At 37.9% G+C, this 19,745-nt stretch overlaps 1 protein-coding gene across 1 annotated transcript in view; it reads right to left on the reverse strand.

Moving 5' to 3' along the window:
• The window catches only part of LOC134663839 (uncharacterized), a 193,814-nt gene that overhangs the window by 142,250 nt on the left and 31,819 nt on the right, over nt 1–19,745 (reverse strand). The window contains exon 2 of the mRNA XM_063520354.1: nt 13,903–13,934. The gene's annotated coding sequence lies outside the window, so the exon portion shown is untranslated. The remainder of the gene's footprint in view (nt 1–13,902; nt 13,935–19,745) is intronic.

Below are 19,745 nucleotides of genomic sequence, written 5' to 3' on the forward strand. Positions count from 1 at the left end.
GAATGATTGTAATTAAAATGTCATACTTAGGTACCTACTCTCATAGAAGTGACAGAAATTTGACGTTTAAAATAACAATTGCAGCGTCTAGGCTTCCCGATTCTCACAAAGCATAAAAGAAGTCACAGTGGTACGATACCGATCTGTCAGTGTTAAAAGTGACATTACTTCAAAAACGTCCACCGCTGTGACATATTATAAGCATTGTTCGAATTGGGAGGAATATTCGCAACGCAATTCAATACACACAGTAATCAGTATAAGAGAAACAAAATATGCATGCATACATACATATTATTATGTGAATGCACAGGCAGCTTAAAGCTGATACGTGCACATCAATGTCCACTTGTGTTTTGTAGTCTACGAAAGTGTTCATCGAGTTTGTTTTTAAAAGAGTTTATCGAGGCGAGGGTGCACTGATCACTGACTGATATAAGTATATTTACTTAAAAAAAACATGTTCAGTAAAAATAACTGGGTAAGTATTATTATAGTAGTCTCAGCAAAGAGAATTTAGGCTAGAGGAATATTGTCAAAGTAAATTATGTAGTCTACATGCCATCTTTTCGAGCGATGGCGCCATACCTTATTAGGCCTGCTCTCGAGTAGACGGCGATACCTTTTGACAATTAACACATACATATATCAGTGAAAGAATCAGGATCAAAGTTAAATGGCATTCTAAAAGTTTTAATCATTTGTGTCGAAAGATGACAGTAAATGTATTGACTACATTCTTTACTTTGACAATATTCCTCAATTTCGAATTCTCTTTGGTCTCAGCCATGAAGTAAAAACCGGACAAGTGCGAGTCGAAGTCGCCCACCGAGGGTTCCGTACTAATTGGTATTTGTTATTGTAGCGGCTACAGAAATACATCATCTGTAAAAATTTCGACTCCCTAGGTATCACGGTTCATGAGATACAGCCTGGTGACAGACAGACAGACGAGACGGACAGTGGAGTCTTAGTAATAGGGTACCGTTTTTACGCTTTGGGTACAGAATTATTATTTCTTCAGATTATCGTACTTATCACAAGTAATTTGATCATTACATATTTTTCAGATCTGGAGGGCCCGCAAGAAACTTTATCTGAATACTTTAAAACACTAATTAAAAAAACAGGTTTGTTAACTCGGTTTACAATAATATAGGTAGATGTTTTATTATAATATAGTGTGGTACATACAATATCTATTTATAATCTTCTTTATATTTAAGAACTCTGCTCTTGTCGGTGGAGTAATCTCCAATTCGTGCGGTCTTCTGCCAACTCCTTAACCTTCTGGCATGAGACGACCTGAACCTTTTCTTTTATTTGGTTGTAATAATATTTCGTCTCTCTTCCTCTATTTCCCTCTATTTTTTCCTTCTATGATGTTCTTAAGGAACAGATCGTGTCGTAGCAGATGTCCAATTAGTACTCCTCTTCTAATATTATATTGCATTTGAGATATAATAAATAAAAAATAGAATTCTTAGAGTTAGACCAAGAGGCCTTTGCCCATCAGTGGGACACCTTAATAGGCTAGCAAAAAAAAGACCAAGAAAAGCCTGCAGAGATTTTGATAGCACAAGCAGTGCAAGTGTTACTTTAAACATCAAACTTCTATGAAAATATGACGTATATATTACGCTTGCACTGCTTTGGCTATCAAAATCGCTGCAGGCTTTTCTTGATCTAGGTATATGTTATTTAAAATTAAAATAAAACGTATTTTATTCTGATAGGAGCTGCGAAAAAGAAACAACAAGATAACGCTGGTAACAAATATAAAAAACAGCTAGGGCAATGATGAGTATGATGACATAACTGAAATCCATTGCAACCCCAGTAAAATTTCATAATAAGGTTGGTAATTTCTACCCATAAACACCGATCTTTATTACGATAAATCATTTACGGTCACAGCACATAAATCAATCGAGGTCACCATGCATATGCTCTCCCGTACAGAGCGACCAGCTTTATTTCAGCTGCGCCCACAATTAGGACGTACTCTCGTGTTATTATAGTATAAACTAGCGTAGAATACAACTCAATTGTGCTGCTGGATTCGTAGCATTTTACGAGTAAAATTGTACATATGTACCTATGGACCTCGTGGACTTAAACAGCCGAACCAATAAAGTGAGAAGGAAGGAAGGTTGTATGGGGCATCAATAACCGCTGAATTGATATAAATTACCTTAAAAAATAAACGTGAATGGAATAGAATACAACATTCAACATTACTATTTAGTTTCTGATAAACAATTTGAAAGCCATATCTTACTTACTAGCGTCCAATATTTTGCTCAAACTTTCTTCAATTTCATTGGACAGGTAGGTTCCCAGAGAGACCTCAGATTTCCTTTTTATTAGCGTTCAAGACTATAGGAGCCAAATAGTATTCGATTGGGAAAGGCGTTCAACGTCGACAGTTCGACAGGAGAGTTCCGAATAAATGACAGGCTGATATCGTCCGGCGAACTGATGGTAAAGGAAAGGAATCTGCCGCTGGTCTGGGCCCCTTTACAAATGCAGTTTGCAATTCCTCTTTAATAATGATTTTATATATTTTCAGCTACCCTGCTCAACCCATCAAACAAAACACAGCATTAGAAAGCACATACAACAAATCTGAAGATATAAATAATACAATCATGAAATTTTTGCGCAGTTTTGTTTCTTTCTTCTTGGTAGATCTAACAGGCGTATTCTGATTTTAATTATAAGTTAATAAGAGTAAAATCCATTCTAATCCACATCTAATCCAGATCTGGATCAGATATGGATCTGATCTGTCTGTGTCTAAAGTGACATTATTTCAACCAAAAACGTCACATATAGAAGTCAAAGCAGTACGATACCGATATGTCAGTGTCAAAAGGGACGTTTTTTTATTGAAGAAATGTTACTTTTGACACTGACATCGGTATCGTACTGCTGTGGCATTGTTCGAATCGGGCCGACAGGATCGGACGTCGACAGAGTTGTAGCCGACCGCTGTAAAGGTAAGAGGTCGCACGCGCCGCGCCGCGCGCACCCTTTCATCGGACCCCTTTGTTACATGAAGTAGGACACGAACGTCGAACAGAGATGTTTGAGGCCGATATTGCAACTATTCACAATGCTTTCTTATCTGCGTTTGGCATTCACGTTGTTATGAGATTTTCTCTACGTGTTAGAAATAAGATAAAACCTCATTTCCTTATACTCGTATATTAATAACTGTGTAAACTTCTAAGTTAGATATAGAGAAGTACCTACGTGATATGTACGCGTCTTATGGCTCCTCTACACGATGGCCCAGCGCCGGCCACTCCAAGGGACGCATTTACGCGTTAGAGGGAGCAAGTGATATTGCTATCTCATTCTACCGCATGGCTGCGTCCCTTGGAGTGGTCGGCGTTGGCCCATCGTGTAAAGGAGCCATTAAGGCATAATCAGTACGTTTAACTGTTAACGTTTAATTCTTCTTAATCTTCTGAGTAAGGATCATCATGGGCGGGGTAGGCAAATATATCAATACATATCAGGAAAGGAACTAACATCAGTTGATGACGTCATTTTTAGGTACGAGTATTCCTAAGAGGGTTTCCACATGAACGCTAAACTAGAGTGATAATGATAAAATCCGAAGCTGTCAAAGACTCCATTTCAGTGGCTGGTCTCATATCAGTTTTATATTTCTTTGCTACGTTTTTAATACCATGACAATGACTCAGTGGTCAGAAATAAAACAAAGTCACTGAACAAAATAAAGACGTTTAAAATTTTGTTTTATCCTTTATATTAAGACAGTTCATAAAGAATGAGAGAGCGATGGGTACCTGCTCTGAATTTCAAATGAATAGACATTATTCATATTTCGGTTGAGGAGACTGCGGCTCGCCGAGACGAGGGATTATGAAGGAAATTCCAATTTCATAAAAAACTGACGGAGACTGTTAGTGTTGAGTAATCGTCTCCATCTAAGTTGCATTTAATTACGGCGGTACAGTAGGTTCGCGTCAGAATCTTAACTAGATTTTCGCCAAGTCCATTAAGAGCACGTTCCGGGCGAGCGTCGTAGCTGATTTCAGGAAATTACTGTCAATCCCAGTTAAATGCATCTCAAGGCAGGTGCCATGAAAAACTAGTTCGTTAGGAGTGCAGCGCTCTAATGGCTAGGTCAACTCAAAGAGTTAGTCATATCATAATGACATATGCCAAGGGCCTTCTAGGAGCAATATCATTCGATTCGAAATTAATTCGATGACAATAATAAAACTACTAAAGCGCTGGTGGCCTAGCGGTAAGAGCGTGCGACTTGCAATTTGGAGGTCGCGGGTTCCAACCCCGGATCTTACCAATGAGTTTTTCGGAACTTATGTACGAAATGTCATTTGATATTTACCAGCCGCTTTTCGGTGAAGGAAACCGGACTAATCCCAATAAGGCCTAGTTTACCCTCTGGGTTGGAGGGTCAGATGGCAGTCGCTTTCGTAAAAACTAGTACCTATGCCAATTCTTGGGATTAGTTCTCAAGCGGACCCCAGGCTTCCATGAGCTGTGGCAAAATGCCGGGACAATGCGAGGAAGAAGAGACAATAATAAAACGAAAACCGTTAAATAAGCTTAATACTGCATAATACTAAAAAACATAAAAATAAAATAAATTTGCACTAAGGACTGTATCGTTTAATATAAATACAGATAAAACCTGGTCTAACTGTTGACGTGTGTATTATTTTGTATTACTATGTTCTTAAGGTATAATCTGGGGGTATTTTTAAGACATATCTGATATAAGAATGTTTTACATTTATTTTATTTTAGGGACTTGATGTTGACTATGATGATTTTAATACCTTCTAGCAAATGTAATTCGGACAAGCCTATCGAGCTTAATTTGAGACTATTTCACCGATTCCTTAGTACGATTTAAAGAAACAAAAGGTTAATATGCTGCCAAAATATGCCATCTAAGTGTCCTTTTCATGATTGCTCAATTGAACATCCACAGAATAAATGTGGTGTATTTTATCTTTACATGAAAACGACTTTTTATGCAACATTTTGGATTCCCGTCAATTTCTGACGCCAGGGAAATGACGGAAACAGCTAAAAGAATCTACCGAAATCCAAAGCCTAACGGACATTCATGGCGTTGAACCATGGCTAGAACAGGTCGATAGAAACGCTCCATGATGGTTATATTGTATACCAAAGTCGGGGTTGTCGTAAGTAACATGCCATATTTTCAAAAAGGCCACCAAGCACAGATCCAAAACTTTTTTTCCAACTAAAAGAAATGATTAGACTATGCCCAGATGTTTCGCTTTACGAATCATATGTAATTGCTGTTTACATAGTACGATTTTTTTTGTGTAATACTTATCTTGTTCGCAAACCGTAAATTTTCTTGTAGTATTTGTCCGAAATCGTTGTAGTTACTCGGGAGGATTGGGTAAATATTGTCCAAACCATATGCTTTACGTGATCTCCCAGGACGAAATGTTACTTATTATTAAAGCACTAATTAAACTATATGTGTAATTTTTTAATAAAAACATAATACCAGAAAAAACGGCTAAGTAAAGTTGTATTTATAATAAACGATACAGTCCTTACAAACATCGGTTTGCGTGAGTGACGTTTCAATCTGACTTTGTTTCGCTCAGTAAAAGTGGTGCAAGGCCCCGACTACGACTTTTGATCCCAAACCGTGCGGATGACAGTTACAATACTACCTGTAACCAAAAACGGGCACGTGAACATTGTAGGGACAAAGCAAAAATAATTTAACTTTTCTGAGTGTTTGCACGACCGCTGCAACGCTGCAAAGTTGCAACTTATGGCCGAAGTGAAATTATAATTACATAGGTAGGAAATCATTTATTTACATACAATATATATACAGTGGTACAACTAAACGAAATTAATAACTAGCTTAAATCTAAAATAGGCCCCTGAGGCATTGTACCAAGGATGCTGGCGGCATTTCCCCGCTGTATCGCAATACTGATACGTTGTGCGAGGTAGCCGCCAGCTCTTCGGTCACCAGTTACGTCAACCAGACGCTTCGCGATTTCTGCGAACAACTTAAGCGCGCTGGGACCCCATGGACCTAGAGTTTCAACTCATAGGTTGATTAATTTTATGTTATTCTAAGGTAAGGTCAATTTTTAAGATTTATAGTGCTTCAAAAGGAATTGAAGACGCGCTGGCAAGTAATAAAGTATAAATTGTGTCAAATTATAAATGACTTTCCAACACCGTAAAACCAATTTAAAATAAACGGAAAGAACGGCTACGATATGATCCTCTTAATGTTCCTAAACGGTTTCCTTCAGTCTTGATCTGCGATTTGTACTTAATAAATGTACCTATATAAATATTGCTTTACTTATGAATTTTATGATAATTGCTAGGCAAACATCAGTAACTAAGTGATTAACGAAAAAACACGATAGTTGAACTATGACAGCGAATTAATTAACAATCGCTGATTTAAGTCATGTCACTGATACAATTATATTTTGTAGCTTTACAAATATACATAACAGCGGTTGGTAAACAGTGACAGGCAAAGGGAGAAGTGCATTGTAAAATGTAAAATTAGGCCCACGAACTGCCTGCTCATGCTGCGAGCCTCCTTTCTAATTAGCATTTATCTCGCTTGAACGACGGAGCTTCATTTAAACTTCATGTAATTTATTATTGTTATCATTCCTAGCAACAGGGAGGTAATTAGTTATAAAATAATGGCATGTTTTACTCATCAATATTATTTTGTTTGAAATATTAACTCAAGTCACGGCAATTCCGGTTTTGATTCAAAACGATACTCGTATTTATCAACCTAATAATTTAGAAATAGATATACATATATTTATTTTGTAGAATACGCGTAGATACTCGTAAACTAGTTAACGATTCCAGTCATATCAATTTGCTTTCTATACGTTCTAGCACTTACTTAGGGACATTAAAATTCATTAACAGTTATATATAATTTAACACAGAAATAAAAAGCTAGTGTGCAACATTTCATTTATTTTCAGAATGCAAATGTCATATATTATACATAGTTACTTAGCCTTATTACTTACCTTACTTTTTATTATTCGTTTGTTAACATGAAAACTCTGCCTACTATTATTATCTTCTATACTCCATCTGGTTTACTGATTAAGCATTGAGAAACTATGTATATCCATTTATTTAACAATTATAAGACTAACCTATATGGCAGATCCCTATACCATTTTCCTTCTGACTAGTTTCAGAATCGAAAAAGCAATACAAAAGCGGTCACTGGATTTATTAAGCAGACTAACTTTTATTTTGTTACGCGACGTTGCTTTCCCAATTTTCTACTTCGTAAATTGAAAACTGTCGGACGAGTCTCTGTAGCTTAATCCGCAATTTATTTTAGTAGCTATCTATTAGAAGTACAATTATCTCGCGGTATTATTTCTCTAAATGGAAACAGTTCGGAAAACAAATTAATCCATCGGAAGCTCGAAACAAGACATATACTTACTAGTTGTGTTTGCTCAGAGCAAAGTGGAGCCACCCAGATTTTTGATGCAGGTGGGGGGGGGGGGTTAAGCATCAAGCAGAAGTTTAGGTTCTAAGTCAAGTTTAGTATCATTTTCAACTAAATCAAAGATGTAGACCTAGATTTCATCGAAATCGGTTCAGCGTTTATTGATTTCCCATACAATCCTACACCTTACCTTTCATTTTTAAGGTCTTTTTTTGGAATAAAAACTATCCTATGTTCTTCCCCGGCACTCAAACTATCTCTATACCAAATTTTATCTAAATCGGTTCAGGCAGCGGTTATTGAATCCCCATACAAATTTCCTCCTCCCTTTTCACACCCTTAAGGGATGATTATTAATATGCTATGTTATTCCCTGGGACTCAAACTATCTCTGTACCAAATTTTAACTAAATTGGTTTAGCAGTTTAAGCGTGAAGAGGAATTTAAAAAAAAGTATTTTTTTCATATTTTACGTGTTTTACTTCGGAATGGTGTCATTATGATATCAGAAATGAATTCGGCACCCCCGATTTATACGGAAACGATACCAAACTTGACCTACTAGCTTAAATGATACAGATATCAAGATCAAGTTGAGAGCCCCCCCGCTAAAAATTTACATCAAAAATCTCGGTGGCTCCACTTCTTGAATCCATCCCTGGATCCTAAGGACCAATCCTGCCAAAGGAAATCTCTTGTTCATGCAACGCCGTATATTAGCTCCAGCGCCATCCGCTATACAGGTTCATCTAAGATAGATGAATACCACCTACCAGCTACCTACTAATGTTGCTTCTTGAAGATATGCTTTAACGGTTGCTTTTATTCTTGTAACTACTATTGCATTGAAATGGGCATCCATTACGGAGTCTTAAAAAAATTCTCCGTTGGAATAAATAATTCCTTTTAATCCCTTATTCATTAGTGACGATCCACAAGTATGTAGGATTCTGAAAAAACGTCCCAAAACTGCTGAAATATAAGGAAGTATTTTTTGTCTATTTTAATTCAAAGCTTATTATGATAACAAAATACCTATAACGTAAAATTTGTGCAGTCTTTAAAAACAATCCTTACACATTACACATACATTTCTGAAAACGTCCAGCCACTAGCCAATTTTTACTTTTGTGGATTATAATATAAGGTAGTTAGCGAAGTAGGTAGATATTATTACGTTATCTATTTACCAGCAGCACAGTCAGTAGGTAGCATGGCTCGGCTCGGCAGGTCGTCGGTGAGGATCCCAATTATTGCACCGTTCGATCAGACGCGCCGGCGGCGGCCGCGGCGCGTGCGGTCGCCCTAACTGGATTATGCTCCGATAGGGTTGTCTCAAGGGAGTAAAAAGATGACAAGACCGGTCAAATGTGACTACGATTATGAGGATTTATTTATGGACGCATGGAAATGGTATTTAGTGAGCGCGCGAGAGCGCTAACATAGACTATTAAGTACCCTTGAACATCTCTGCAGATCTAATATATCTGATATTTAAAAAAAATGAAATGACACAAGGATTTATATAGGTAGTTAATACGAGTAAAATGTTACCCTAGTTATAGTAAGTGCACAATACCTACCTATTGGCTATTATGGTATTTAGTTTAGAAAAAATATTGCATATGGTACAAACAATTTTCTATTTAAAATAACTGCAATCAGTGGTAACCCTAACGCTTTGTATTTTGAAAGGAGCAGCAATTCAGAGTATGGTGGGTTTGGAGTGATAGGTAGGTACAAATGATTAATTGGACACAAATCCATCAAGCGTATCATGACACTCATGCAAAAATACAACCAATTAGTACTTAAACACATAATTTCTGTACAGAATTAGAAGGTGATTTTTTTTCTTCTAAGTAAAATCAGCTTCTCTGCGATAATATCAGTAGGTGAAAAATCAGTTTTAGAATCCAAGATGGCAATCATGAACTTTTACGTAAAATTCGTCATGGCTATCGTTTTCTTGGTTCTTGGAGGTAGGAATTTCGAAAATGATGACCATTTAGAATTCAAAATGGCTGACAAAATTATACTATTTTGTAAAATCATCATGGATATCGTTTTCTAGGTTGTGGGGAAGCGGATTTAGAAAATTATGACTATGACATTCATTGACTGGTGATACGAAGTTTGCCAGGACCGCTAGTTATTTAATATAGTCACACCAATAAAAATTTGCAGCGGATTTGATAGCCCACGCAGTGTGTTATTTATACGTCATAATTTCATAGAAGTTTGACGTTTAAAATGACACTTGCACTGCGTGGGCTATCAAAATCGCTGCAGACTTTTTACGGTCTGACTAAACGAAATGAAACAAATTTTTTAATTCCACCTCACAAAAACTGACATGTCGTTACTATTCACTTTTTATCGAATGATAAAACATCGCAAACGTACCAGAAAAACAAGTTAAGTAAACAAAACAAAGCGAACGGCGAATAGTGCACGATGTCAGCAATCTGCGCCAACCAGGAACGCCGTAAAGAAAACAAGCAGAAAAACCTCGTTGCGGATGTCGCCGGTTCACAAAAAACCGACCAATTCACGCGGAAACCGATACCGATACCGCCGGGACTCACTGAAATGCAATTGCGGCACTAGTTTAGCGTACAAAACTGAATTATCTGATGACCAGGAAAAAAATTTAAAAATGAAAAATATTTAGCGTATTAAATTTTTAAGCAGTTTGATACCGCAGGAACAGAAATGAAGTGAATTCCGTCACTAGTTTAGCGTAAAAGACTGAGTTATTTGTTGACAAGAAAAAAATACACTTAGGTAGGTTGCGAGTCAGGAGTTGACGATATGTATCGTCAAGGGTTCATAAAAAAAACGAGTATGTTTTACCTACATATTATGTGACAAAGCACATATTTTAGCCAATACGGACATGTTACTGCTTAATTATTACATTTGACAGGGTCAACTTTCATTAGCAATACGCTAGGAACGTACTGTTTATTAATGGCGTACCACACGTTCATAGCTTAACCAAATTAGTACCTACCTACACACGTTCCAACTTCTAGTTAACGGTATCATTGTGGAAAAAATAATCACAAATGTATACTTGTATAGTTGCAACACACTGTTACTCGCGGAATACTTTGACTATAGTTCGTTTTTTTTAGCATTAGAAAGAACTTGAAAGAAGGTAAGCGATCTTGACATGTCTTTTAATTGAAAAACGCTTTTTAAAAATCAATAACTTATGAAAGCAGAAGGATATAATTGATCGTATTAGATTCATAATTGTTACATATTTGCCGTAACTTATTTTTAAAATGTGTTTTTCAATTAAAAGACACATCATGATTGTTTACCTTATTTCTAATGCTAAAAAAACGAACTATAGACGCAAAAGGGAATAAATTTATATATTTATCTACTATCTGAGTTCACGTGATGCTATCTTATAGGATTCCAATAACCTAAATATCGAAGGCCGAATCGAAAACCGTCAATATCGTTCGTTAAAAGCATGTCTATTTGTATATCAATGTTATTGTTATCGATCAGTACGAGTATCCGGGTTTATTCGCCCCATATAGTGCGAAAACGAATTGGCCAGCAATAACACATTTGTTATTCTAGCAAAATTAATAAACATATATCTCCCATAATTAACATTTATTCCAATTATTTGCCAATGTATAAAAAATAACAGTTAATTTGAATTGATGACATAATGGGCGATATACACCGAAATAAAATAAGAGGTATAATTAATTAATACATGGTGATATTATCCTATTAATCATGTAATTATTCATATCTCTCGCAACATATCGAATGATGTTCTCTACCAATATCAAGTCCCGACAATATTTTAACGTAATCAAAGCATCGCCGTCGTGAAACCAAACAGTTTTTGCCCCGGCTATAAAGACGCAATAACTGTTTTTATAGGTATTAGATAGGTATAATAAGGGTCTCCCCAAATATATCGACGCGCATTCGGCAAAAGCCGATAGGAAAAAGCTTTATGTCCACGCAATAAGAGCGAAGAAGCCGACGACGCATCGGCCGGCGCCGGCCGATGCGAGCCGAGCCGAACGACGACTTTTTCGCTCTTATTGCGCGGACATAAAGCTTTTTCCTATCGGCTTTTGCCGAATGCGCGTCGATATATTTGGGGAGACCCTAATGAGCCATATCATGAAAATAGCTCCCACTAACATGAAAAGCATGGATCGAGGTTAATTAAAAACTGAATCAAATATAAAGTGCAAACTCTATTCGTTCGGACGTGAAATTCCATTCGTCCATTATGAAACACGATCTGGTTATTTACTTAACCTGTTTCAGTGGGAGACAAAGCCGCTCATTCGACGTTGATGGCTACTGGCTACTGGCGCACTCGACAAAGCGAATACCTAAATGAATAGCCAGGCCACAATGCGAGATAGAAAAGTCACTACAATGAACAATTTTTCCTCCTTTTTCACTTGTATTATCTAGTTCATGTAGATTGCCTTCTGAGTTGGCGGTTAATACTGATTTTAATTATCGGAATTCTCTTGCAAAGAGTTTATTTGCTCAAACGTACGCCTTGGTTCTACTAGGTATTGGCATGGGAAAAGCCTGCATCTTTATGAACGTTGTACTTAACAATTTATTGTCACGTTAGCTTCTTCGTCTGGTACCAAGTTCGTTTTAAAAATACCTAGTATCTTAAACTATGAATTAAGGTAAGTAGGTACCTACTTAGGTATCAATATTTCAAATCTTATCTTATTGTTTTCGGGGGCCCTTGCGGACATTTGGACCCACAGGGATCTTTTGTGCAATTACCCCCTAGATAAGATCCGTCAACTACTCAAAAGCTTTTCCCACCATATCCATGTGCCGGATGATGGAGTTCATGGGTAGCGTTTTAAAGGCCTTTGGTTTCAGATATCCTGCCCCAAAGTCCTTCATTCTTTGCCTGGCGAGGGCGTGACATTCACACATTAGGTGATTTACTGTCTCTTCCTCTTCGCCACACATACGACAATCGGTGTAGTCTTTTTATTACTTAAATTTTATTTAAAAAAAAACCATCCTACTGCCAAACCGTTTGTAGGTGTTATGTTAAGATAGCACAACATTGCCATCGTGTTATGGTGATTTTACTATCTTATTATGGCAGACAGTATGTGACACAATTGTACGAAAGTCGTATAAAGGCACGAGGCTTAGCGAAGTTGCGTTCCTTTTGAAATATTCAAATCTCAGGGGTGACTCCCCGCGCTCCCGTAAAATGCAAAACAAGCCAAGTTTCCCCCTAAATCAGCGGTTCCGCCCGCGCCCGCGCGACACCGCCCGGACAACAAACAAACTTTCATTTAGCTCCAGAGGTGGTCTCGCTTAACTTCATGCTAAAAATATGCTTTTTGAACAACAATACACTTTTAAACGAGTAATTACAAACTACGTGGATGAACATATCTATGTAAAATAAAACCTTTTAGCATTATACATTAAGCTTACATTAAAAGCCTGTGGCCTCGAGAATCTGATAAATTTAGTCTACATTGTTAAATAAACGAGGCTTTTTGCTTCATCCGACGTTGCATTGTAAGCTATTTATTCAGCACTAACCGGGATAAAAGGCTAAACGCTCTACCTATATTAACACCGAGGCTTTTTCAATGTGATAACCTAGCTAGAAACAACAGGCGGCGGAGGATGCAAACAACAATGGACGGGAACAAACGCGACGTCAGCTATTATCTCACTCTAACCTAGTTCTGTCCAGTATGGCGCTCACCACACTGGAAAAGCGAAACGGAGCTAAATTGCCAACGAGTTGTAAATAAACAACTGAACTTGTGGAAAAAAATATACGAGCCCTGTTACGTCGAAAGTGAGATAGCGCACTCACCAGCTGCTAGCGACAATAGTAGCAGGAGGGCTACCGCGAAAACCGAAATTCGCAAATTCCGGGGATCTTTCTCTTTTACTCCAATGAAGGCGTAATTAGAGTGACAGAGAAAAATGCCCGCAATTTGCGAACTTCGATTTTCGGGGTTATAGGCCAGGACTGTGCCGTGGCTCGCGTAAGAGATCACCGTTTTATCGGCAATCACTCTCGTTTATTTATTGGATGATCTGATCTGATAAATGATGTAATAGGTAGGAATAAACGGGCAATTAACATATTTGCATGCAAATAGCTTTGTCTTAGGCAGGCATTTGCCTAAAACGGCTGCGGGTTTGAGGGAGTAATTTTTGTTATTTTTTAATTATGTAACACAGAATCGAGGACAATTCTGAGGCGATTTTCACAATGTAGGTACGTTAAGTGAATACACAGTAAAAGTAAAGACCTATTGGTACCTACTTTCCGAGGAAGTAGGAGAATAATAATATCGAATAGCACTCACCTTAGTCGCGATTTATCGAGTAAACTTAAAACCTGAAACAAAAAAAAATTGTAAGTCAAGGTCAACAAAAATGTCTGATACCGAACAAAGTATATTTGAAAAATACCTAATATTTCTACAAAGTTAGGTACAAGCAGAGTTGGGCGTAATCAATTCCTTTTGGAATTAAATTACACATTACATTACAGTAATCATGATTCCTTAGTAATCGATTCCTTTGGTAATCGAAATTACTGGAATCAAATCCGCTGATTACTTGCGTAATTGATTCCTTTGGAATTGAATATATCTAAGTACAAGTGTAATCGTGATTCCTTCGTAATCAATTACTCCAGTAATCTGATTACGTAATATTGTTCAGACTAAATTACATTACTCGGTGTCAATATACCTTTGATCGTTCTTCTCCCAGCCATAAATACACTTTTTGTGTGAAACTGTATCATATATGTTTTCGGGGGAGCACATTTCGAAAATGATGACAGTTTTGGAATCCGACATGTCTGCCGTGCACTTTGACATAAAAGTCGTCATGGGTGCCGTTTTATAGGTTTCAGGGAGTGCAGAACTCGAAAATGATGACAGTTTTGGAATCCGACATGTCTGCCGTGCACTTTGACATAAAAGTCGTCATGGGTGCCGTTTTATAGGTTTCAGGGAGTGCAGAATTCGAAAATGATGACAGTTTTGGAATCCGACATGTCTGCCGTGCACTTTGACATAAAAGTCGTCATGGGTGTCGTTTTATAGGTTTCAGGGAGTGCCGGTTTCGAAAATGATGACAGTTTTGGAATCCGACATGTCTGCCGTGCACTTTGACATAAAAGTCGTCATGGGTGTCGTTTTATAGGTTTCAGGGAGTGCCGGTTTCGAAAATGTTGACAGTTTTGGAATCCGACATGTCTGCCGTGCACTTTGACATAAAAGTCGTCATGGGTGTCGTTTTATAGGTTTCAGGGAGTGCGGGTTTCGAAAATGATGACAGTTTTGGAATCCGACATGTCTGCCGTGCACTTTGACATAAAAGTCGTCATGGGTGTCATTTTATAGGTTTCAGGGAGTGCCGGTTTCGAAAATGATGACAGTTTTGGAATCCGACATGTCTGCCGTGCACTTTGACATAAAAGTCGTCATGGGTGTCGTTTTATAGGTTTCAGGGAGTGCCGGTTTCGAAAATGATGACAGTTTTGGAATCCGACATGTCTGCCGTGCACTTTGACATAAAAGTCGTCATGGGTGTCATTTTATAGGTTTCAGGGAGTGCCGGTTTCGAAAATGATGACAGTTTTGGAATCCGACATGTCTGCCATGCACTTTGACATAAAAGTCGTCATGGGTGTCGTTTTATAGGTTTCAGGGAGTGCCGGTTTCGAAAATGATGACAGTTTTGGAATCCGACATGTCTGCCGTGCACTTTGACATAAAAGTCGTCATGGGTGTCGTTTTATAGGTTTCAGGGAGTGCAGAATTCGAAAATGATGACAGTTTTGGAATTCGAGTGCACTTTGACATAAAAGTCGTCATGGGTGTCGTTTTATAGGTTTTAGGGAGTGCAGAATTCGAAAATGATGACAGTTTTGGAATTCGACATGTCTGCCGTGCACTTTGACATAAAAGTCGTCATGGGTGTCGTTTTATAGGTTTCAGGGAGTGCCGGTTTCGAAAATGATGACAGTTTTGGAATCCGACATGTCTGCCGTGCACTTTGACATAAAAGTTGTCATGGATGTCTTTTTACAGGTTTCAGGGAGTGCAGAATTCGAAAATGATGACAGTTTTGGAATCCAACATATCTGCCATGCACTTTGACATAAAAGTAATGCAGTTGACTTATAAACGGATACCCATACCAACTTTTATGTCAAAGTGCATGGCAGACATGTAAAATTCTAAAACTGTCATCATTTTCGAAACCGGCACTCCCTGAAACCTATAAAACGACACCCATGACGACTTTTATGTCAAAGTGCACGGCAGACATGTCGAATTCCAAAACTGTCATCATTTTCGAATTCTGCACTCCCTAAAACCTATAAAACGACACCCATGACGACTTTTATGTCAAAGTGCACTCGAATTCCAAAACTGACATCATTTTCGACACCGGCACTCCCTGAAACCTATAAAACGACACCCATGACGACTTTTATGTCAAAGTGCACGGCAGACATGTCGGATTCCAAAACTGTCATCATTTTCGAAACCGGCACTCCCTGAAACCTATAAAACTACACCCATGACGACTTTTATATCAAAGTGCACGGCAGACATGTTGGATTCCAAAACTGTCATCATTTTCGAATTCTGCACTCCTTGAAACCTATAAAACGATACCCATGACGACTTTTATGTCAAAGTGCACGGCAGGCATGTCGGATTCCAAATTTGTCATCATTTTCGAAACCGGCACTCCCTGAAACCTATAAAACGACATCCATGACGACTTTTATGTCAAAGTGCACGGCAGACATGTCGGATTCCAAAAATGTCATCATTTTCGAAACCGGCACTCCCTGAAACCTATAAAACGACACCCATGACGACTTTTATGTCAAAGTGCACGGCAGACATGTCGGATTCCAAAACTGTCATCATTTTCGAATTCTGCACTCCCTGAAACCTATAAAACGACACCCATGACGACTTTTATGTCAAAGTGCACGGCAGACATGTTGGATTCCAAAACTGTCATCATTTTCGAAATCTGCTCACCTGATTCAAATAAGGTGCATTTATATCTAGTCAGCCAATATCAACAATATCTATACATATCTACTATCGAAATGTACTTTTGATAGTAGAAGTACGAAATGTAATCTGAAAGGAATCAAGTAATGCATTCCTGTAATGAGGAATCTACATGGATTCCAATTACTAGGAATTGTAATATTAGAAAAACTGATTCCTGATTCCTCAAATGGAATTGTACTTAGTAATTTGGTATTGTAGATTACAAAGTAATCTGGGAATCGGTAATCTGATTACAAAGTAATTTCGTGTAATCGTGGAATCAGGAATCAATTACGAAATGCCCATCTCTGGGTACAAGTTTTACAAACGTCATTTCTCCATACAAACGTACTCAACTGTTTCCTCCGTGGGTTTCGAAGCTAGAGCAATGATTTTGTTAACTAAGATTAATATTGTCAATATCATCAGATAATTTTATAATCATTTAGATTTCCAAATTTGGTTACGATTGGTTAAGTTTTTAAGGAGGAAACAGTTGAGTACGAAACCTCGATTTTTACGCAGGATTTTTCGCCTTATCCTTATCGCACTAGTTTTAGGAGCCGCTTCCGTTAGCGAGGCGGGTATATTTACCTAAAATATTTAAATCTCAGCTCCTGTTTCGTCTTAAGTAAAGTAATGAATTGGATAGGTACCTACTATGATTGTATTTGTATATAAATATATTGCATATTAAATATATCGTGCCTTTAAATAAAGACTATTAAAACACGCTTAGACAACTTACGCGCGTGTACGTGTAGAGTTAGACCATTCAGGTGTTATTTTAAACGTCAAACTTCTATGAAATTATGACGTATAAATAACACTGGCACTGCGTGTGCTGTCAAAATCTCTGCAGACTTTTCTTGGTTTAAGTCTCCCAACATTTTTCCGAACCTCTTAACCAATTCCTCTTCTTAACAATAGATCCATTATATGGCTGGTGCTCACGAGTTAAACCGCTTCAGATGACGTTAATTGTGTCATTGTTACCGGCCTCTTCCAGATTATTTCGTGTTCGCAACTCCGAGGGTCGAAATTTTCGCTGACATCGAGAGACCTTCGCGGAAACGAGATAACTTGAAAGTTAAAATAATGTTATGTACTTAAGGGTGCGTTAAATTCTGCCGTCATGGCGACATCGTTGACAATTTCATCCTTGTTGGTAGTACCTAATACCTTTGTTACCTTTGTTGCCAATACCTATTAAGAAAGAAGATATATTTTTACATCATTGTATTTTTATGACCTTGGAGCTTTTAATACGCTGATCGATACGCGTCCAGAAACTGAACTAGTTATTGATCTACTCGAACGAAATAATTACCTACATGTTGTGTGCCAGTTCGAGGCGGTTATAAATAAACGCAAGTGAATTCGGAAGTAAGTTCCAATCAGTTAAGAAGAAAGAAAGTTACCAAATACGCCCATTAATTCCGATCATATTATCGTCGGCTCGTCTTTATGAAGCTGTCACATAAATAAAACTCCCTGCCCATTAGCCCGGCGTGGAGCGTATGAGCCTTACAAATATTGGACGGGAAAGGAGGCTGCGGCAAGCTGGACCTCATCAATATCTGTCGTCAGTCACCGACTAGCCAAATGTCAAATTATTATGAATGAGACATGACGCGGAAATTCCATGCCCACTCTATGACCTAATTCGTTAACTTGCGTCATAATTTTCCTTTTTATTCCTTAGTAGTAAAACTAGTTTCTTATAATGGAATAAAAATGTTTTGTACCGTTACAAAGTTTATAAGAAGTATCAGAACACAATATAAACTTTCTCGATCTAACTAATTACGAAACCAGAGAAGCTTGTTACTCTAAATCAATGCTTTGACTGTCAAACAACTACCTAGACTTACCTAACACTACTTACTAAGAAAAAGAAAACGATTTTCTGAGACGCCTAAATATGCGATAGCCGCTTATAACATCGAGATTTATTTCTAAGACATTTTGAGCGTTTACGCCACCCTGTATTTATATTTGATAGCCTGTGTGCGGTGGGATCCCGTCGCCTGGAGTTTACAACTGTGTCAAGGATGATAAGCGGAAAATTTCCTTTGAGAACGCAGAATACGCCGCGTTAAACGCGCCCGGGACCCGGGTTTAAAACGGACGCAACGAGCGCGCCGTACGAGAAATCCTCGTTTAATGGTTCATAGTTTACACAAACCGTTTAAATGTAAGTTAAACCTTTAATTTACTCAGTCTTTAGCCGAGAGTAAAAAAGAGTTTTATATTCTGTAAAATATTACAAGCTTACTTAGGCTAGTTAAGCTGATGCAATCAAGTCGAATGATTTTAAATTTTTAGTGCTAAGTTTGCCTGCTGTGAAGTAATATTAAATGACTCACAATAATTCTAAACTTACATTCTTTGCGACGTTTCTGGGGTCCGCTTGACAACTAGTTAATCCCAAGAATTGACGTAGGCACTCATTTTTAAGAAAGCGACTGCCATCTGTTCTTCCAACCAAGAGGGGAAACTAGACCTTATTGGGATTATTCCGGTTTCCTCGGGTTGTTTTCTTTCACCGAAAAGCAACTGGTAAATATCAAATAATATTTTGTCCATAGTTAAGTTCTGAAAAACTCATTGGTACGAGCCGAGGTTTGTACCCGCGACCTCCGGCCTGAAAGTCGCCCGCTCTAACCGCTAGGCCACCAGCACCAGCGCTTGTTAATAATTCTAACTTTACCAACATTTTAATTCGAATCGATTAGAATAATTTCAAACTTAATGTCGGCCGGTAAAACACGCCAAGTAGCATGCCAAAACTTTAATAAGCTGAGCAATAACTTCCCGACTGTCTTAGTAGCGATTGTTTCATTACTTGATGGCATGAGGCCAGTGAAATATAAAATGGGGGCTACTGGATAGCTGCACGCTGCAGCACGTGGCCGCTTTAATATAACGGGATTTATTAACACGACCGACATCCAATTAAGAAAATATTCTGTAATTTCACCAGAGGCAGAGTTGGCATGTCCGCAAATAGGGCGCAGAGATTATTTGTTTTTGTTGTGACAATTAACTTAATTATGGCAGTGTTAGAATCGGTTCATGAAAATTTTAATGACGACAAGTAGTATCTACTG

Source organism: Cydia fagiglandana, chromosome 4 (assembly GCF_963556715.1).
Source record: "Cydia fagiglandana chromosome 4, ilCydFagi1.1, whole genome shotgun sequence".
NCBI classification, from domain to species: domain Eukaryota; kingdom Metazoa; phylum Arthropoda; class Insecta; order Lepidoptera; family Tortricidae; genus Cydia; species Cydia fagiglandana.